The sequence below is a fragment of the Panthera pardus genome, unplaced genomic scaffold, assembly GCF_024362965.1.
Source record: "Panthera pardus isolate Hobbes unplaced genomic scaffold, ASM2436296v1 HiC_scaffold_24, whole genome shotgun sequence".
Classification (NCBI taxonomy): domain Eukaryota; kingdom Metazoa; phylum Chordata; class Mammalia; order Carnivora; family Felidae; genus Panthera; species Panthera pardus.
In genome coordinates, this window is record NW_026526810.1 from 26,432,585 (window position 1) to 26,455,475 (window position 22,891).

General features: G+C 36.6%; 1 protein-coding gene across 14 annotated transcripts in view; it reads left to right on the forward strand.

Annotated features, from left to right (window-relative positions):
* The window catches only part of MYO9A (myosin IXA), a 282,783-nt gene that overhangs the window by 19,374 nt on the left and 240,518 nt on the right, over positions 1-22,891 (forward strand). For 12 of the 14 annotated variants that reach the window (XM_053888877.1, XM_053888875.1, XM_053888883.1 and 9 more), the window contains exon 2: positions 12,360-12,478. The exons of the other annotated variants lie outside the window; for them this stretch is intronic. The gene's annotated coding sequence lies outside the window, so the exon portion shown is untranslated. The remainder of the gene's footprint in view (positions 1-12,359; positions 12,479-22,891) is intronic. 14 annotated transcript variants of the gene reach the window in all.

A 22,891-nucleotide genomic window follows, 5' to 3' on the forward strand; every position in this document is an offset into this window, starting at 1 on the left:
ATTCAAATAAGTATTTGGTTTCTAAGGCCGCATGGATTAGAAGCAGCAGTGAGAACAGAGGGGCATTTGTAGGTTGTTAGGCTGAAAGCATGAAAAGCTTTTCTATAAACTAAAAGTAAGCCAATCTGTTGATACTGAGATAGGGACAGAGAACTTTGCTTACGTGTGTCAGTAGTTTTTATGAATATCACTATCATATAAAAATTGACATTTACTACAAGATTCCAGATTCTTAAGAAATGTGTGAATTATATTCAGTATACTCTGCTTTAAAAGATATAAAGTTAGAAATACGTTGTGGAGGGGTGTCTGTGTGGCTCGGTCGGTTGAGCATCCAACTTTGTCTTAGGTCGTGATCTCACGGTTTGTGGGTTTGAGTACTGCATCAGGGTCTGTGCTGACAACTTAGAGCCTGGAGCCTGCTTCAGATTCTGTGTCTCTCTCTCCCTCTCCCTCTGTCCCTCCTGTGCTCGTGCTTTGTCTTTCTCTCAAAAATAAACATTAAAAAAAATATGTTGTGGAAATAATTTCATCCAGAGTATTTGAAAACAACTTCTAGTGCTTAATTAAAGAGCTGAAATTCCAGTGTTGGAAAAGTTGGATTTCTAGAATGACTTCTCTAAAAATTCAGAATAGCTGAGATTTTATTGATGTACTGGTAAATAATTTGTGACTCGCTATATATCTAATTGCCATGCAGTAAAATAATGATTAACTTGAACTTTTATTTTTACATAAAACTGTTAACTTACCATGAATACTTATTCCTTATAAGTTATTAATTTAGAATTGTTATCTCACAGCATAAAAAAAAAAAGAATCCCACTTGGGTCATTGGCACAATATGGTTTTTGACACATAGTGAATGAAGGCACCCTTTTAATAGGATCAAAACCTAAGAAAACTTTTAAGATTAAACTTTTTTTTTAATGTTTATTATTTTTGAGAGAGAGAGAGAGAGAGATGGAGCAGGAGCAGGGGAAGGGCAGAGAGAGAGGGTGACACAGAATCTGAAGCAGGCTCCAGGCTCTGAGCTGTCAGCACAGAGCCCGACACAGGGCTTGAACTCATGGACCATGAGATTATGACCTGAGCTGAAGACGGAAGCTTAACCGACTGAACCACCCAGTTCTGCAAGATTAAACTTTTCTATAAATGATCTGGCAATACTGTGTTGATAAAAGTCAAGATCTTGAAGGAATAAAAATGATACATTTTTCCGTAATGTTTGACTTTTGAGGCAATAAGGCAATATTTGATGAGTGCGTATTTTGAAGTATTAACTTAGTTGTTTGCTGTACTACTGTTCTAATGAGAACAAAATTTTAGGCTTTATTCTTGAGCAAGTTGGTAAGGGATGCTCTTATCTGAACGTACTTGTATTTTTGGAATGCTATTTCTTTGTAGAAAGGCACCACATTGGTCAGAGAAGGGAGACTGGATAGCTATGGATAAATGAGCACAGAGCTATCAATGTAAGTAGAAAAATCAACTTGTAGCACATGTTTTGTTGATGGAAACCAATACAGCTAGTCTCTTTGTAGATAATATTTGAAGAGCAGAGTTTTTCACTTTAATAAGCTTACATAGAGTTAAACATTTGAATTTTCCCAACTCAAGGAGCAGTTGCAACACTCAGAGATAATAGCCTACTGGTGTGGGCAAAAAGATAAATAATAGAAAGCACCATGTTATTGTTTTGTTCATGGACCAGAAGTGCTCTCATTCGTCAGTGATGCTTCTGAATGCCTTATGTCAGTAGTGCCAAGGCTGAGAAGTGTATGTGATGCAGATTGTAAAGGGCTGGGTGAGAGAGGGGAAAAGGTGTCAGAGTGGCAAGTGACAAATATGTCAGGTTACATTTTTGAGTGTGTTGGAAAGGAGATGCCTGACTGTGGTAAATAAGAGTAGAAATCAGAAATTATCACAGTTGAAGGGATGGAAGAGAAAGGAGGTTGTGTATATTTCAAGCTCTGATGGAAAAAGAAAGCCATGCATATACTAGGCACAGAGGGATGGCATTGTATTTCTTAGGCAATGGCAGAAAACTAGAGTAAGTATCCTATAGAGTTCATTATAATACAGTGTGAAGTTTTAAGGTGTATTGGTAATTGTATATCAAAAACTGCTGTATAGTTGTACTAGTTTGCTAGGGCTGCCATAACAAAATCCCACAGACTGGGTGGCTTAAATAACAGAAATTTATTTTCTCACAGTTCTGGAGGCTGAAGGTCCAAGATCAAAGTGTTGACAGGTTTGGTTTCTCCTGAGGTCTCCTAAGCTTGCAGATGTCCACCTTTTCACCGTGTCCTTTTTTTTTTTTTTTTTTGGTGTCTCTTCTTTTTTTAATAAGGATGCCAGTCCTATTGGATGATCTCATTTAACCCTAGTTACCTCTTTAAACATCCTATCTCCAAATATAGCCACATTGGGGGTTAGGGCTTCAGCATATACATTTTAGGGTGATACAAGTCAGCCCATAATAGTAGTGTAAATCCAAATATCAGAACAGAATAGAAGCTAAATCTTGTCTAGAGAAAGCCATAGTGGAAAAGAGTATAAGAAAGAGAAGACAAGTATAGGATAGTTTTGATGGATTGGTATATTAGTTTATTCATGTCATAATATCAATTTTTTGCATATTCAGAAATAATGGATGCTGTTGAATAGATTCACTATTGTCTCTCAGGGTGTCAGACTCTATACTAGGTTTCTTTGTGGGTTTTTTTTTTTTTTTTTTTGAGGGGGTATCTAGGAATCAGCTAAGTAGTGAAAGAGGAGGGTGCAATGGAAATACCATAAACATTGTAAGGATAAAATTATTGATAAACAGAAATCAGCAAATAGTGGTTTTCTTTGCCCAATCACAGTTGAGCAACTTAAAATTTCTTATAGGTATGAAAATATTTGCAGATAAAGATGTATGTCTAATGTTAATTTATGCCATGGCTGTGTATTGCTAAAGGTTTAGAAAACATTTTGAAATTATGTTTGTTTTCTTCATTTGTACAGATTGAAAAGGTGGTATCCTATTAAAAAAAAGTTTATTTATTTTTAGAAAGCTAGTGAAAGTGCATGCACACGTGGGTAAGGGGCAGAGAGAGGGAGAGCGAGAATCCCAAGCATGAGGTGCTCTATCCTACCAACCGTGAGACTGTGAACTGAGCCGAAATCGGGAGTTGGCTGCTCCTCTTAACCTACTGAGCAACCCAGGCACCCCTCTATTAATTAATAGTATTAACAAGTTTATTGGTGTGGCTATGTGCCTTTGCTTTCATTCTCATTTCTAGTGAAGAGGACATAAACTATATGGAACATGATTAATTTTTTATTATTGTACAGGAATGTCTAGTCAAATCTAAATTTTCATTAGTTAATTTTGGATTTCAGCTTTTATGAGTAAAGGGCAGGTGATATGAGGGTAAGTTTTTATTTACAGTTGTTTTTGGGCTACAAGGGCAGAGTTGGGTAGTTGGGAAAGAAACCATAGGACCTGCAAAGTTTAACATACTTACTGTCTGGCCTTTTACAGAAAAAAATTGTGGACCTCTGCACAGACCATGATTAAATGCCAATGAATAATATTGTGAGTTAAATAATTTGTACAGGTCACACAGCTACTTTATTTTTGGCTATCCTTTTTCTTAACTTTTTGGAGAGCCTTTTAATTTCAGCAGACTGTGGTACCAAATTTACATATTATTTGTCATTGTTGGCATTTCCAGTTTGTTGCTTTCTGTTAGAAAGCACCTCAATTCCATCTGTAAAAGGTCACCAAAATAGAGGAAGATTATATCAGTGCTGGGTTGTGTTTGTTTTTCAGGCTCCGTAGGGAGCTTTTTCTATAAAATCAATGCCGTGCTAGACTCTTGCTAAACAGCTAATCCCAGCTATAGTTTATGTATTTATTTGTTTCAATCAAGTGATTTCTTTGTCTTTTCCTCATCTAAATTTCTTTTTTCAGTTTTTATGAGACTGTCATTGATATTTTAATTTAGATTCCCTTGAGATATGAATAAAAGTGATACGTTGGCTCTGTGGAATAAATTTAGAAGAGCAGGGGTATGCTTAGATCTAATGACTGTAGCCAAATGCATGACTTGGCTGTGCTTTTTTGATGTTCCATGGATCCTTATTGCAGTGGTAGTTGGTTGAGGTAGGTATACTTTCTAATTGATTCATCATTGATTTTTAATTATCTGTGGTAAATGTTGCAAGTTGTTGATCTTGATATAGGTACCTCTTTAGAGGTAAATACAAATTTATGTAAGGTCACTCTTGTTGGGTGGTTAGTAGTGGCTTAGCTTTAACTTCTGGGAACAAATGGTTTGCTCTATCTCCATAACGTCTTAAATATTTATATTATTGGAGAATGATCCTATAAAAATAGATTACTAACCATGAATGATTTATAATAGGAAAGATGAGTTGTCTGTTTATAGGTAGGTAATGGAATACTCAACAATAACTTATTTATCTTTCACACCTCACCCCATGAGGAGATTGGGGTACATGCCCAGATGCAACTAGTCACAAACATCAATCAGATCTAGAATGGTCACAGATGATTTCCATGGTTTCAAATCCATAGGTCATTTCTCTATTCAACTTCATTTGCTGCTGCTTGAAATACTTTTCCTTCATGAGCCTTCATTTTTCTGGTGGTTTTCCTCTGCTTCGATATACCATCTAAAGCATGTTGTTTATCTGCTGTTCTTCAGTTTCTTCATTTGAAAATTGTGATAATAGTGCTGTTTAGCTCCACAAAATTGTTCTAAGATTGAATGACTCAAATGAATAGTTTGGCACATATCAAGTATTGTTGTTGTTTTTTTTTTTAATTAAAAAAAATTTCTTTTAACGTTCATTTCTGAGAGACTGAGAGAGAGCCCAAGTAGGGGAGGGGCAGAGAGAGAGGGAGACACAGAACCTGAAGCAGGCTCCAGGCTCTGCGTGCACTGTCAGCACAGAGCCCGACGTGGGGCTAGAAGTCACATGCCGTTAGATCATGAACTGAGCCGAAGTCAGACACTTAATCAACTGAGCCACCCAGGTGCCCCACATATTAAATATTCTAAGGGTTAACCATTATTATTATTATTACTACTACTGCTGTTATTACTGTATGTTTTTAAGTCATTAGCTGCTCTATTTTTGACTCTCATTCTTCTCTGCAGGACCCCTAACCGCTGATGACCCACAGGGCTTAGTCATAGTTCTTCTCTATCTGCTGTGTGTTTGTACGTGAGTTCATCTACTCTGATTGCCTGAAGTGCCATCTATATGCTGATGGTTAGCAGATGTGCCTTATCTTTAGCCCTTTCCTCATTTGTTTTCCAGACTTGTCTATCTAGTTGCTTTCATAATATTTTCACTTGCATATCCTGTTAGAGTCCTAGACTTAACATGGCCAAAGACATACCACAGCCCCCAGCCCCTAACAGCAACAAACACACCAACAACAAATGAACATGAACAAACCTGTTTTTTCCCCAGGTTTCTATTTCTATTTTAGTAAATAGAACCACTATTTACCTGGTCCCTTTCAGTCAGATGAACCTAAGTGTTGTCTTTGTTCCCACACCTAATCAATTCATCATTGAGTACAGAATACATACCCAATCTGTCCACTTCTTTCTATCCCCAGCTGCTACTATTTTATTCAACAACCATTACCTTTTGCCTAGACTGCTATAACAGTCTCTTAACTGGTCTCCCTTCTACTCCTTCTTCCCTCCCTCCTCTAATCCATTCTCTTTCAAGTAACTGGAGTAACCTTTTAAAAACATAAATCAGGTTATATTATTCCTTGTATATAAACAATAAAATAAAACAATACCCAGAGGCTAGTACATTAGAATGAAATCCCAGACTGTGAGGTACGATCAAACTCCTTTCTATCTCTGACCTCAACTTTCTCACCATTTTCCTTGTGGAATACTTTGTTTCAGCCATATTACCCTAACCTCCTTTCTGTTCTGCAACCATACCAAGTTTGTTTCTGATTTAAACATTTTGCGTTACGTATTCCTCTTAGCCTGGAGTATTTCTCACATATGTTATCATAGTTGGCTTCTTCATTTCATACAGGTTTGTTACCACCTCCCTGAGGCTTCACTGCATGCTACTGATAACTAAAATAGCATACGTAAGTCTTCTAGTATAATGATAGACAAACTGCTGTCCACAGGCCAGATCCGGCAGGTGGCCTGTTTTTGTTCTGTCTGAGAGCTAAATATGGTTTTTACATTTTTAAACATTTAAAAGAGTAAGACAAAACAAAAACTCCAAATATGTGATCCACAAAGCCTAAAATATTTATACTCTGGCTCTCTATAGAAAAAGACCATACGGTTATCCAAAATTAGTTTGTTCATTTGTTTCTTTGTTTTTGTTATTTATTTATTTATTTATTTATTTATTTATTGTTTTGTCCTCAGGATGCTTAATTGTTGAAGAGGTTTAGAACATTGGTTAAATTATCTGGAATGGAGGAATTGAGCAATAGTTAATACAAGGAACATTAGTATTATTGAAGAGTAGAAAAACAGGGCAAATAAAAAATGTAGTAGGGACAAAGACTAAAGAGACTGTGGGACATCTCCCAAAGTGGACAAGAAGAGATGATCTGTAAGAAGGGTCTCCTGCTCACACGACTCTGAAAGCCTCTCAGAATCATTCATACAGAGGATTCAAATCTGAGTTTAAAGTATGCCTGTAAAACTACTCAAGTGATTAAGAGTATGGTTATCTGAAAAGTCATTCACTACCTGAAAGATGTCATATTATAGAAGTGTGTTTCATAAACAGAGTAGTAGGGTTGAAAGATACCCCTAGGCCCACCCTTATAAATAAATGCTGAATTCTTATTCCTCAAGCTTAAGAATGTGGAAAGTGAGGCTGAATCGCAGCATTTTGTATTTTATAGTCATTGAGCTTATCTATCTTGTCAACAAGACCTTCAAAATATTTGGACATTTATGGAGTTTGTAAGTGGATCAACTCCCCAAGTCTCTAATTCTTATTGAAAATTAAAGGAAGAAGTGCTCAGAAGAAGGTTATCTTAACTGAAGGGATAAAAATTTATGAATGTGTAAATTAAGAAAAAAAAGTCTCTCTGCTTTGTTCTCATATTTACTACTGGGTATAAATAACATATGTTGCTATTGTCTTATATGTTTCTATTGTCTATCACTACCTTTCCCTGCTTTTTTTTCTACTTCAACAGCCTGGTAAGTGGTTTATCACAAATTGTAAAATTGCTTCCGAATCTGTTTTATATTATTGATTCTATTGATAGTGGCTATTGTGAGGTAAAACACTTTATAATAGTTTCACATATCTATTCAACAAACATTTTTTGAGTACCAAACATTGTGTAGCAGATATAAAGACAAATACTCTTCTTCAGCAAGCCTGTAGACTGGTAGGGGAGACCACCAAATATGGACTAAGCAGTTGACAACACAATTTGGGAGTTCAGTGGTAAGGCTAAACTCAAACATCACTATTGCAAAGAAGCCTTCCTTCGGACCCCAGTGTGCCTCCTAGTCTCCCTTTATTATTACCAGTTCCTGTGCTAAATAAAAGCTAATGTTGAGCTGCAGTGGGGTCAGAATTGATCTCTGCTCCATAAAAAGCTTATGATTTCATAGAGGAAATATGATGTGTAGCTTTTCAACTATAACATGAAGCAGTTTATGAAAGGCAAAGTAGCATAGTGTTTAAGAGCACCAAGTCTAGGGCTAGACCACTGAGGTCCAAATCTTGGCTTTGCTGTGTAACTAGCCTGTAACCTGAGACGAGTGTCAATCTTCATGTGCTTCAGTTTCTTGATTCGTAAAATGAGGATAGTAATATACATTTGATTACGATTGTTATGAAGATTAAATGACTTAAGCACAGAGTAAATGCTGAGTGTGTTGCCATTGTTGTCATCATCATGTTTCTTATTTGTGCTAAGTGTAGCATATTGGTTAAGAAATTGGGACCTGGTTTCTTTTTTTTTTTCTTCAATATATGAAATTTATTGTCAAATTGGTTTCCATACAACAGCCAGTGCTCATCCCAAAAGGTGCCCTCCTCAAAACCCATCACGCACCCTCCCCTCCCTCTCACCCCCCATCAACCCTCAGTTTGTTCTCAGTTTTTAAGAGTCTCTTATGCTTTGGCTCTCTCCCACTCTAACCTCTTTTTTTTTTTTTTTTTCCTTCCCCTCCCCCATGGGTTTCTGTTAAGTTTCTCAGGATCCACGTAAGAGTGAAAACATACGGTGTCTGTTTTTCTCTGTATGGCTTATTTCGCTTAGCATAATACTCTCCAGTTCCATCCACGTTGCTACAAAGGGCCATATTTCATTCTTTCTCATTGCCACGTAGTACTCCATTGTGTATATAAGCCACAATTTCTTTATCCATTCATCAGTTGATGGACATTTAGGCTCTTTACATAATTTGGCTATTGTTGAGAGTGCTGCTATAAACATTGGGGTACAAGTGTCCCTATGCATTAGTACACCTGTATCCCTTGGGTAAATTCCTAGCAGTGCTACTGCTGGGTTATAGGGTAGGTCTATTTTTAATTTTTTGAGGAACCTCCACACTGTTTTCCAGAGTGGCTGCACCAATTTGCATTCCCACCAACAGTGCAAGAGAGTTCCCGTTTCTCCACATCCTCTCCAGCATCTATAGTTGGGACCTGGTTTCTAACCCCAGATCATCTGTATCATCTTGGGAACATCACATAACCTTTCTGAGCTGGTTTCTTCATCTTTAAATGAGGATAATAGCACACGTTTCTTATTAAATGGGGTAATGCATATCAAGCATATAGCATAGTGTCTAACTATATATTATCAATAAAAAGGCGTTAGTCTTCCTAAAGCTGTGAATGAAAATGTTGTCGACTTTTAAAGAAATGAAGTGCTGCTGAGATGTAGCACATTCCTGAGCTCATAAGAGTCATTAAGTGTGTGTTCACTTAAAACATTAATTATTTAGAGATTGGGAGCCTAGAGAGAAAGCTGTTTGATGTACAGTTTTCTTTCTGTGAGGACTGTGGAAGGGTAATTTGATAATCTTATAGGCAAATATCATTGAGCTAGTAAAATAAAATCTGTGAATAAATGATCTGGATAAAAAGCAGGTATAGGGGTGCCTGGGTGGCTCAGTCTGTTAAGCGTCCGACTTCGGCTCAGGTCACGATCTTGCGGTTTGTGATTTTGAGCCCCGCGTTGGGCTCTGTGCTGACTGCTCAGAGCCTGGAGCCTGTTTCAGATTCTGTGTCTCCCTCTCTCTCTGACCCTCCCCCGTTCATGCTCTGTCTCTCTCTGTCTCAAAAATAAATAAACGTTAAAAAAAATAAAATAAAAAAATAAAAAGCATGTATAGTTTTTTTTTCTAATTACAAATAGAATTTTTTTTTTCCAGAAAGAGAGAAAGAGTGCAAGTAGGGGAGGGGCTGAGAGAAAGAGAGAGAGAGAGAGAGAGAGAGAGAGAGACAGGGGGAGAATCTTAAGCAGGCTCCACACCCAGCATGGAGCCCCGTGCGGGACTCAATCTCCCGACTGTGAGATCATGATTTGAGCCGAAATCAAGTTGGATGCTTAACTAACTGAGCCACCCAGGCACCCACAAATATAATTTTTTGTATTTTCATTAAGAATTCTAAAGAATTGTAAGGTTCTTTTTCTGTAAAACTTTGTGCATCATATTGTAATTTTGAGTCAACTAGTTGGGTTTTCTCAGAGCAGAAACTTTGCTGTGTAAAACTATATAAAATTTTTTTTGTAGCCTTAAAAGATTTTTATTAGAATGAATAAACATTTTGAAGCTTTTGGAATTTTGTTAAGTGGATAAAAGCACAGAAACATCATAATTATGTCATCCATATTGGTGTATTAAGAAAAAAATCTGAAACTAAAAATAGAACTACCCTATAATCCAGCAATTGCACTATTAGGTATTTACCCAAAGGCTACAAAAATACAGATTCAAAGGGGTACACTATGGAGAGAGCCCAAGTGTCCTCTGACTGATGAATGGATAAAGAAAATGTGGTATAGGGGTGCCTGGGTGGCTTAGTCAAGCATTCGACTTTGCCTCAGGTCATGATCTCATGGCTTGTGGGTTTGAGCCCCATGTTGGGCTCTGTGCTGACAGCTCAGAACCTGGAGTCTGCTTCAGATTCTGTGTCTTCCTTTCTCTGCCCCTTCCCTGCTTGTACTCTGCCTCTCTTTCTCTGTCAAAAATAAACAAACATCAAAAACAAAAGAAGATGTGGTATATATGTATATACAATGGAATATTACTCAGCAATGAAAAAGAATGAAACCTTGCCATTTGCAGTGATGTGGATTAGCTAGAGTATATTATGCTAAGCAAAATAAGTCAATCAGAGAAAGACAAATACCATACGATTTCACTTATATGTGGAATTTAAGAAACAAAACAGATGAGCATATGGGAAGGTAGGGGAAGAGAAGAGAGGGAAACAAATCATAAGAGACTCTTAATGATAGAGAACAAACTATGGGTTGATGGAGGGAGATTGGGGGGAGATGGGCTAGATGGGTGTTGGGTACTAAGGAGGGCACTTGTTCTGATGGGCACTGGGTGTTGTATGTAAGTAATGAATCACTGAATTCTAATCTCCTGAAACTAATATTGCATGGTATGTTAACTAAAATTTAAATAAATTTATTACTTTTTTACATTTATTTATTTTTGAGAGAGAGTGGGGAAGGGGCAGAGTTTAGAAAGGGAGACAGAGGCTCTGAAGCAGACTCTGCTGACAGTAGCAGGGCTTGAACTCAATGCAGAGCTTGAACTCAAGAACCATGAGATCAGGGGGTACCTGGGTAGGTCAGTTGGTTAAGTGACTGACTTTGGCTCAGGTTGTGATCTCATGGTTTATGGGTTTAAGCCCTGTATCAGGCTCTGCGCTGACAGCTCAGAGCCTGGAGCCTGCTTTGGATTCTGTGTCTCCCTCTCTCTCTGCCCCTCCCTTGCTTATGCTCTCTCTCTCTCAAAAATAAATAAACTTAAAAAAAAAAAAAGTGTGAGATTATCACCTGAGTGGGGCTTGAACTCATGAACCGGGACATCGTTACCTGATCCAAAGTCAGATGCTTAACCAACTGAGCCACTCAGGTGCCCCAAGAAAAAAATACTATTTACAAACACTGGAGAGCTATCTTATAGAGGGAGTGATTTTAAGTTATTTATGTTTTGGTCATAGTCTGGTCTCTGCATGGAGTCTTAATTGAATGGCAAATGATTAGTGTTTTTTGGAGCTGTTAAAATAATGTAATTAAAAGAATAAATCTTTGGATTAATATTTAAACTAGATGCTAGTTTTTATACTTTCCCCAGGTATTTAATGATTATAGTAAAGTTTAATTTTGAAATATTCTTAAGTTATATAGTAAATTATAATACTGGACTGATAATATTTATTACATGGAATACCACTTTAGCTTCAAATAACCAATCTCATTAGTTATACTAAAGTTTTTCCTTTTTATTATTGAGATATACAGTGAAGTGCAAAAGTCTTCAGTGTTCACTTAAATACCTGCTTATCCAACACTCAGATCAAGATAAAGAGTGTTTATAAAACTCTATGAGGATTCCTTTTGTGCTCTGCCTCCCACTCCTGAAGGAAACCATGCTTCTGAAGTTTATAACCATAGTTTTATCGGTGAACTTAATATAAGTGGGATAATTTTGTTTATATCTTTCTGTATCTGGCTTTTTTCACTCAATATTTTGTCTGTGAGATTAATTGTTGTTTGTATCAGCAGTTTGTTCTTTTTTATTGCTGTATTGTATTCCATTAATTAATTTTATTGTTGATAAGATTTTGACTGTTTTTATTTCTTTGGTTATTTTTGAATGAAGTAGCAGTGAACATTCTTGTATGTAGCTTTTAGTGGACATAGCCAATTTTGCTAGAGGTTTGGTAATATCCCATTGTGGTTTTTATTCTCATTTCTCAGATGACTAATGATGTTATATTAGTCAACTGATAATCCTAAACAGACAATTTGAAAATTGCCAGTGGTGTACAATAATATTTATTTGTTGGTCATGATTTTGTGGGTCTCCTGGCATAGCTCTTCTTGTGTATCTCATCTTCCTACTGGGAGTAGTAGGCTAGATAATGCATATTCTCATAGTGGTGGCACAAATGCAAGAAGGCATACCTAACTGGGCAAGCATATTTTAAGATCATCACGTCTCCTGACCTCTCACTCTTGAAATTAAGTCATGTGGCTTAGTTCAGTTCAAGGGATGAGGAGGTATACTTGACTGGACTTGAGGATAGGTAGTGAATAATTTTTTTTTTTTTTTTTAAAGAAGCCTCCACACCCAGCACAGAACCCAGCGTGGGGCTTGAACTCACAACCCTGAGAGCAAGACCTGAGCTGAGATCAAGAGTTGGACACTTAATCGACTGAGTCACCCAGGCACCCCAGGTAGTGAATTTTTTGAACAATAATCTAATTCACTGCAGATGTTGAATTCTTTTTCATATCTTTATTGGCCATTTAGGTATTCTCTTAAGAGCCATCTTCTTTTTTTTTTTAATGTTTGTTTATTTTTGAAAGAGCACAAGCGGGGGAGGGGCAGAGAGAGGGGGACAGAGGATCCGTAGTGGGTTCTGCTCTGACAGCAATGAGGCCAATGTGGGGCTCGAACTCACAAACTGTGAGATCATGACTTGAGCCAAAGTAGGATGGTCAACTGACTGAGCCACCCAGGTGCCCCAAGAGCCACCTTCTACATATATTACTAGGCACACTTACTCTATCAGCAACATTGATTAACTCCTTAGGAAAGAAATTTGATACTCATTTAAATTTTTAAATTTTATTTATTTATTAAATATTTTATTTTTTAAGTAATCTCTATACCCAACGTGGGGCTTGAACTTACAGCCCCGAGATCAAGAGTCTCCTGTTCTACCAACTGAGCCAGCTAGGTGCTCCTGCTTGCTCATTTTTAAGGCCAGATATTGTTGAGAACAGCTCTTACAGGAAGTTAAATAAAGTGGTGTATATAGATGAAAATAGATGAGAAGGTAGGAAAAAGGGAAAACAAACTATTAATAAAATGACTGCCTTAAACAGTAAAAATGATTTCTAAAACACATGAATTAATGCGTATGTGGATTTATTTCTTTAACAAATATATTTTTGAGCTGTGGATACCTATGAAGAAAAAGACAAAAACGTTTTAGTGGGGAAGTCTTCCAATAGACAAAAAAACAAATAAATAGTAATATAATTCTAGGTAGTGTATCAAGTTCTATGATTAAAAATAGATCAGGACAAGGAGAATATAGCAGGGAAAGGGGGTTATTTTACATAGGTTAGGAAAGAAAATCCTCTCTGAGGAGTTGGCATTTGAGCAGACACCTCAGTGAATGAAAGAAGGTCCAGGTAGAGGGGGAAGGAAAGAAGTGTAAAGGTCCTAAAGCAGGAATAAGCTTAAATTCAAAAAAAGACCAGTGAGGGTAGAGGTGGAGTAGAGTGAGGGAAAGATGAAGTTAGGCTACAGTAAGAGGTTACAGTTTTATTCAATTGTGTTATGGAGAGACATTGAAAGTTTTGGTAAGAGAGTGACGTGATCTGATTTACCTTTAAGAAGGGTTGACTCCCCTGTTAGGTGTAAACTAGACTGTAGTGGAGCAATGGATACAGGCATATCACACTCTTTCGCTAATTCAGATGAGAGAATGATAAGGGGCTTGAACTAGGTGGTATAGATGGGAATGGCAAAAATGGTTAGATTCGGGATATATTTTACCGGCAGACCAATAGTACTTATTGTTGGATTGGATATTGAAGAATTTCCTTATGGGGGAAGTTAGAACATTTCTTTAGTAATGCGTTAGTCAGGGTAGACTAACTGCTATTACTAAACAGCCTCCAAATATCAGTGATTCTACACAATAAAATTTTATTTCTTTTTCCATCATAGTCCAATGTAGATGGGTGAGGATGGGGTGATGGTGGGTGTTCTTTGTGTGGTCATTTGGGATCAGGGTTCTTCCATCTAGTGGCTCTGTATCCCATAGGACTTTAGAGCTTTCCCCTGGATCCTTTCCATTTTCTAGTAGACAAGGAAAGGCAGGCCCTCCCACCCCCTTTATTTAGGGGCTCTTATTGGCTCAGCCTGAAAGGACATCACCCCTGCCCACTTATCATTGGCCAAGGATTCAGTTGCATGGTCCCATATAATTAACTGCAAGGAAGGTTGGGAAATGCAGTCTAGCTGTGTGCCCAGGAAGAGGAGGAAATGGGTTTGTAAAAAGAGTAGAGACTTTTGAAAAAAAAGAGTATTATAAAACACATAGTTGGCAAAGTTTAAAAATATAAATATTTACATATTTAAGTAAGTTATGTATTTACTTGTAAATTCAGTTTTTTTAATTAAGTTACGTATTTACTTGTAAATTCAGTTTTAAGTACTAAAATACGAAGAAACATGAATATTAGCTCTTGAACACTTCCTCCAAATTATTTTTCTAAAATAAACTCAAAATATTTAATAGCTTTCTCCCCATGACATTTACAACTGTATACAAATCAGTATTGTTTTCTCGAATGGACCCTGCCTTGATAGTAGAATGTTCTCCTTTTAATATCTACTGGTGAGATTTTTGCTTTGAGTTATTTTCTCTGTAGTGAAGCTAGATTTTTATTTTTTAGATATGAATTTGCCTGATTTCATTCTTCTCATGTTACTGAATGTTAGTGTATGATCTTACTAACATTCATTTGTAGATCCCTGTGATAAAGTAAATATAAAGAGAAAGGATACTTCTTTTTTTTCTTCTTGGAAAATGACCTTGAGAACTTGGTAAAGAAGTAAAAGCAGCTATAAAAATTTTTTGAAAATTAAATTTTATTAGTACACAGATGCAAAATATGACATTAAAAATCTTTAGTTACTTCTTTTTTTTAAATGAACTTCTAATTTAAAGGAAGCTCTGTATTCCCTATTTTCATTCTTCACCACAGTTTTCCTCTATAATTAGTTTCTTCTCAGACCACTGAATAACAGCATAAGCTGGCCTATTCTGAACCACACCCTACTGACCACAGCAACTGTCTGACCGCATTGTTTCCCTCTGTTAGCATATACTTTTGAAATATTACTTTGGGATAGGGAAAAAACATATTAAATAATTTTATTTATAACTGGTACAGCTATGTGTAATTGTTCCATAAGTGCCAGTAAAGTGCTTAATTCTTTATATGCATAATATAAGTTATTTTATTCTCTCAATCAGTCATTTATCCATACTCTTTTTATCTGCTGGTTTGAAATGCTATCTTTATCATAAGGTAAATTTACATAGACTTTTTTGCTCTGTAAGCCTTAATTTTCTAATTTGACAGGTATTAACTTGTTACCTGTCTCAGAGATTTCCTGTTCAACTCAAATGAGGTAATGCACATCAAACTTATTTTTGATGAAAACTATAAAAAGGAATTTTGAAGATTACTCAAAAGTCTAATATATATTTGTCCTTATTTAATATATATATGCCTTTATATATAGTTTTATATTTTAAGTTTTTTCAGTTGACATCATATTATACATCCCTTGCCATGTTTCTTTTGCATGACTGGCATTATAGGTATCATTCACCATCTAAATCTGTTTTACCCAATCTTTAGTTTGGATAGGGAATTTGGATGTCAGGGGGTGCTGCCCTATTTGAATCTATTTGGTTCCCCAAGTTTGGATAGCAAATAGCATGATTGTGAAGTAAGCACCTAAAAGTTTATTCAAATATATTTGGTTCCTGAGCTTAGACTGTGAAATTTAAATTAAAAAAAATTTTTTTAATGTTTATTTATTTTTGAGAGAGAGACAGAGACAGAGCACACACGGGGAAGGGGCAGAGAGAGAGAGAGAGGGACACAGAATCTGAAGCAAGCTCCAGGCTCCGAGCTGTCAGCACAGAACCTGACATGGGACTCGAACTCACGAACTGCGAGGTCATGACCTGAGCTGAAGTCAGATAATTAACGGACTGAGCCACCCAGGCGCCCCTATTTAAATTTTTTTTTTAATGTTTACTTTTGAGAGAGACACAGTGTGAGCAGGGGAGGGGCAGAGAGAGAGGGAGACACAGAACTCCACATGTGCTTCAGGCTCTGCACTATCCACACAGAGCCTGATGCGGGCTCAAACTCACAAACTGTGAGATCCTGACTTGAGCCGAAATTGGATGCTTGACCAACTGAGCCATTCAAATGCCCCTAGACTGTGACATTTTTAGATATCAGTAATTTGGATAACAAGAGATACCTAAATTGTGAAAGGGTATTGCACTGAAGTGTTACCTATTAAAGTGAGTTCCTTTGATTGCAGAGAACAGAAACCCAGCTCAAAGTAGCTCAGGGTAAAAGGGAATTGATTGTCACACTTAAGGAAGTTCAGTGGTGGTGTTTATTTGAGGCACAGCTAGCTCCAGTAGCCCAAACAATGTTGATTAGGTTTTGCTGTATGTATTTGTTCATTTTCTTTTACTGGGTAAGGACTTCTGTGCATTCAGGAAAGATGGCTGCAAACAGTTTTAGATTTACATATTTCTGGATAACCAGCCCAGCAGAAAAGAAAATGCAGCAAAGTTCCAATATGGAATCTCTATGAGCAGCCGCTGTTGCCAGGGGGAATGGAATAATTGATTAGCTGGGTCTGGGTCATGACTAATACCACCCTTCCTCCCCTAGCTAGGGGATGAGGTTGGTCTATTCAAAGTGTGCTGTGTCAAATGGCAAGGGAGGGGTAGTAGTTCTTCAAAGGCAAATGCAGTACTGTACTTTCATTAGAAGGGCCGGATGACCTACTGCACAGATGAAACCGGTTAGCTGTCCATGTACCTATCTATAGTGTGTCATCTGATAACTAATTTATTCCATCACCTTTTCTTTAGTTGAAATATTACAAAATGTATTTTCTTTCAGCACTCAATTTGGCTTTTACTTGGCATTGACCTACTATAAGTAAAACTGGGCTCCTATGTGCTATCTAGTTGTGAAGATGAGCTAACATGCACATTTGTCACATCTTACCTAAAAAGCTTTTTCTCAATCTTTTTTTTTCTTTAAATTCTTTAAGGAAAAGAAAAGAGTATGTTTTTACTTCCTGAGAGATGCACCTGTCCATCTTTGACCTAAATCTCATTCTCATTTAGTTTGTCTTATTGAAGAACCTTGGCTCATCAGATAGACCTTCATTTTCTTAAGTTTTCAGTTTCTGCTTCTCTACTTGATTCTATTTATAACCATAAAGATGTGCTCCCAAGCCCCCTAACAAATGATTCACTCATACTTCTCCCTTTTTTCTTTATAGCAGATTTGACCAATGTCTGCTAATTTACTTGCCAATCTGTCTTCTCCCACTTCTTCCTTAACTTCTTACTTCCTACTTTTCAGAGTCCCCAGTAATATCCAGAGACCTTCATTTCAGGCCTAAACCTAGAATTACAGTATGTAAGGGCTAAAAGGGACCTAAGAGATATTTAACTCAACTTTCTTTTTTTATTTTGCTTGATGTTATTTTGATTGTACTGACTTTTTTTTTTTTGTCTAGAATTTAGATGGTATATGGAATTTTTTTAAACTTTCAGATCTTGATCAGATCATAAATGCGTGTTTATTAAAAACAATATAGTTGGATTTTAAAAATCTCTTGGTAATCTTTTTCTTTTAAGTGGAGCATTTCCATTTAATGTAGTTATTGATACATTTAGTTTGCTTTCCATTTGTTCCATCTGTTCTGACTCCACCCAGGACCCCCTTCCTTTTTGCCTTCCTTTGAATTGATTATTTTTTAATCATTCCATTTTTTTCACAGTGTTAGTTGGGAAGTTATACCTTTTTTCTAATTTTTTTAGGGGTTAGCCTAGAATAGAAGTTGGCAAACTTTTTTTTTTTTTTAAGTTTATTTATATATTTTTGAGAGCGAGCTTGGGGGAGGGGCAGAGAGAGAGAATCCCAAGCAGTCTCCATGCTGTCAGTATGGAGCCTGATGCGGGGCTCAATGTCATAAACTGTGAGATCACAACCTGAGCTGAAACCAACAGTTGGTTGCTCAACCGACTGAGCCATCCAGGCACCCCAACCTGTTTCATTTAAGGGCCATATAGTAAACATTTTTGGCTTTGTGGACCATATGGTCACTGTCATTGTAGTGCAGAAGCATCCATTGATAACAGGTAGTGGTATAAATTACAGACAGTGGATTAGATAAAGTCATTTAGATAGAAGAGCACTGGGTTGAGACCAGAAACTGGGAGATTTTTTTGTTGTTGTTATTTTTTTTTTGAAATTGAGGTCATGGACAAGAAGCTCTGAGAGTGAATCAGAAAAAGAGTGAGCCTATCAGGAAGATTACAAGAAAAATAATTATCATGTGAGGGCAGTTTCAAGAATGAGAAGATGGCTTTCTTAGTCAAATGCTATAGAGTGCCGTGTTAAGATGAGGATTCAGAAGAGGCCGTTGGATTTGGCAACTTTATGGTAATTGGTGACATTTTCAAAGAATATTGGCAGAGCTTGCTATGTGGGAAGAGTGGTAAAGGAGTGGAGAGTGGAAACATAAACCATTGATTGTCAAATACTATTTTTTGGACCAGCAGCAACAGAAGTGCCTAGATTTCCCAATCTCAGAACCATTATTGGGCTTAGAAATGTATATTTTTAAAACATTGCCCAGATGATTTTGATAAACGCTAATGGCTTGCTGTCAAGATGTATTTGTTAGTGATATTTTGAGGCAAACCCTCTTTTCCAAACACAAAGCTATGACTGATGAAGCAAAAAGAAAAATCAAGTTGATATAAATGGGGTGCAGAAAAGGTAAACATTCCTATGTTTCAGAAAGGCAGTAGAACACAAAGCAGTGAGTAGGGCTGTGGCTGGGACCTTGGAGGTACAGAAGCTGAGGTTTGAGTTTCTTTGAGTGTAGGACATATCTTCTGATTTGAACAGACCGCTGGTAAGAAACATTTATGAGATAATGGGAAATTGAACATTGACCAGTAATATTAAAAATTGTTAATTTTTAAAGGTGTGATTAATGGTATTGTGGTTATATTAAAACAAAGTAGTAAATAGTAGGTTCTCAGTAAATGTTTATATGAAAAACAAAAAAAAATTTCCATCAGAAAGTACACCCGTACATCTAAATTTTCAAACAAATTAGCCATCTAGTGCCGAGAATGATATGAAATAAATCTGAAGAGCAGTTTACTCTGGATGACATTAAAATGCTTCACTGAAAAAAATAAAATATTTAGTATTTTCAAGAAGATGAGTGAGTAATATCCCTTAAATTAAAACAATTATGGGGCGCCTGGGTGGCTCAGTCGGTTAAGCGGCCGACTTCGGCTCGGGTCACGATCTTGCGGTCCATGAGTTCGAGCCCCGCATCGGGCTCTGTGCTGACAGCTTGGAGCCTGGGGCCTGTTTCGGATTCTGTGTCTCCCTCTCTCTGACCCTCCCCCGTTCATGCTCTGTCTCTCTCTGTCTCAAAAATAAATAAATGTTAAAAAAAAAAAACAAAAACAAAAACAATTATGGGGGCAATAGGGGGGGTGCTCGGTTGAGCATCTGACTTGATTTTGGCTCAGGTTATGATTCCAGGGTTGTGGGATTGAGCCCTGATTCAGGCTCTGTGCTGAGTGTGAAGTCTGCTTGGAATTCTGTCTCTCCTCCTTTACCCCTCTCCCCCACTTACGCTCTTTCTCTTTCTAAAATAAGCCAAACAAAGCAAAAAAACCCAGTTATGACACTTAAGGTAGAAAAAAGATCAGGTGGATATGAAAATGACAAACTTTAGAAGTGAAAGCTAGTGTAAAAAAAATAACAGCGTGATTTTCATGAAAGGGAAGTCAGTAGGATGTCTGTTTTCCCAGTATTACTCTATGAAATCAGTGTAATGTCAGTCAAAATATCAGAAGGTTTTGGGGGTGCCTGGGTGTCTCAGTCGGTTAAGTGTCTGATTTTAGCTTAGGTCGTGATCTCACAGTTCATGAGTTCCAGTCCCATGTCGAGCTCTCTGCTGTCAGCACGGAGCCTGGAGCCCCTGCTTCAGATTCTGTGTCTCCCTCTCTCTGCCTCTCCCCAGCTTGTGCATGTGCGTGCTCTCTCTCTCAAAAAAATAAACATCAAAAAATGTCAGAAGGTTTTTTTTTTTCGTGGTAGTGGACATGCTGATCTTAAAATTCTTATGGTAAAGAGTCAAAGTAACATTAAAGAAGAACAAATTGAAATGATATGCCTTCCATCAAAACTTATTATAGAGCTATAGTAATTAAGATAGATTCAGGGATGGACAGATAGACTACTGGAAGAGAATACAGAGCCCAGAACACCTTGATATTTATATGGAATTAGCTACATGACAGAGGTGGCATTATAAATCAAGGGAGAGATTGGACTCTTCATTGAGGTGCTGATTAAATTGCTAATCTGATTTGGCATGAAAATAAGAGCGCTATGGAAATAAATTCTGTATGGATTAAGTACATAAATGAGAAAAGAAAAACCTTAGGCCTTTTCGAAGAAAATGCAGGATGGATAACTTTATGTCTTCAGGATGAGGAGGGATTTTTAAAAACTATGCCAGGAGATAATGCCATGTAGGTTTTAGAGCCAGACTAACTGCTTCAAATATCAACTTTATCACATGCTAGTTATGACTTTGGGCAAGTTATGTAATCTTTCTTGTTTTCTCATTTGTAAAATGAGGATGATAATGGTAAAAACAGCCCTCAGGAATTGTGAGAAATAAAATGTGAAATGCTTAGAAAAATGACTGGTATAAATAAACACACAATAAGAGTTAACTACAATTGTTGTTACTGTAATTTACTAAAAAAGAAACAAATCATAACCTGTAAAGGATTGATAAATTTGACTATTAAAAACTCTATGACAAAAGGCATTGTGAATAAAATAGAAAGCTAAGGCACTAATAGGTAGGAGATAATTATCACACATTTAACTGAAAATTGATTAGTATCCAGGCTATATGAAAAACTCATTTAAACCAATAAAGAAAAGACAACTCAAAAAACAGAAATGAATAAGCAACATAGTCCAAATGGCAAATGGTAAGTGTTGCTCATCCTCATTCTAGTAAACAGGGAAATGCAAATTAAAGTAATGAGATACCTTTTTACACTTATACTGGCAGAAACTCAAGTCTGACAATACTTTTATTGGTAAGGAGGCAGAGAAACTTGAGCCCTTCCTACACTTGCTGTGAAATAGTTGGTACAACTACTTTGGAGAGTGTTTTGTTAATATCTAGTAAAGTTGAATGTGCTTAAAACCCAACAATTCTAGGTGTAAAGCCCAGAGAAATTCTAGGAAAGACATACGAAGAGACATGTATGAGATCTGCAGCATTGTTTTAATAGTGTAATATTGGAAACATTCCAAGTGTTCACTAGAAGGACAGTGGATTGATAAATTGTGGTATAAATCATCCAATGGGATTTAAAAACAAAGACCTTGCTTTTAAGAGCAGTTTTAGGTTAGGTTCACAGCAAATTTGAACAGAAGATCCAGACCCCCCCCCCCCAACACCAACATCCCCCCATACATACATACTCTCCCCCAATATCTACATCCCCCCCCACCCCAGTACATTTGTAACAATTAATAAACATTAATTGGCATATTATTTGGCAGTTAATGAACTTTTACATGTATCAGCATTTATAAATAGAAAAGACAATGTTAACGTGAGATGCAGACAATTAAGTATGGTATGACACCATTTTTTTAAAGCCTAAAAGAGTGAAACAGTACTATCTATAATTCATGGAGACCCACATGTGTAATAAAAATATAGAAACAGGACAGTGGTTCTCTCTGCAGAGCAAAAGAAGGAGCTTTATCTCTAATATGTTGTTTGTAAACTGATCTGGAGTAATTACAGCAGTTTTCAAACTTGTTGAATTCGATGGTAGCTATATGACTGCTTTTTATATGTTCCATAATATTCTCTGTGTTTGAAAGGTCATCTAGGAAAAAACAAAACAGAGTTTCTTCATTTGAGAACTTTTACAAATATATAATATTATGAGAGAGAAGTAACTGAAGGTATTTTAAAAAAATAACAGCATCTTTGTATGTTAAAGGATGAAATAAAAAAGGAAAGTGGTAACATGTGAGGATGATTCTCTGATGGGGCAAGTTTGATGGAGATGATAAGAAATAGGTTTTGTTAACCCTGGAAAGGACATGGGATATATTTTCTTTGTAGACTAGAATGGAAAAACTAAGATGAGATGAAAATAGGGATACATTTTGAGTTGGAGAATGCTATTTTCTCAGTGGGATGCCAAAGTTGAAATCATTCTGGAGGTGTTATGTATATGGGGTTTGAGAATATTGGAAGGATATGCAGAATACGTGTAAGAAATGAAATAAGGTTAGATAAAAAGGTAACCTTGAAGGAAAAGGGAAGGTTGAATAAAAGTTATAATAGTATCATCTATATAATTTTATCAGCGAGCCGGGGGCAGGATCTTTTTGTTGTTAGGAGAGGTAGAGAGAGAGCCCAAAAGTCCTTGAAAATATATCTATTCTATAGCAGGTTTCTCTCATATTTTCTTAGTTATAATTTCATCTAGTTTGATTTTTTTATTTAATCTCATCTTCTTACTGTTTTTTTTCAAGCTTTTATTTAAATTCCAGTTAGTTAACATACAGTATAATATTAATTTCAGGTGTAGCTTTTTGTGATTCAGTTCAATACCTAGTGCTTATCACAAGTGTCCTCCTTGATTCCTATCACCTATTTAATCCATCCTCCCCACCCATCTGTTTTCTGGTAACAATCAGTCTATTCTC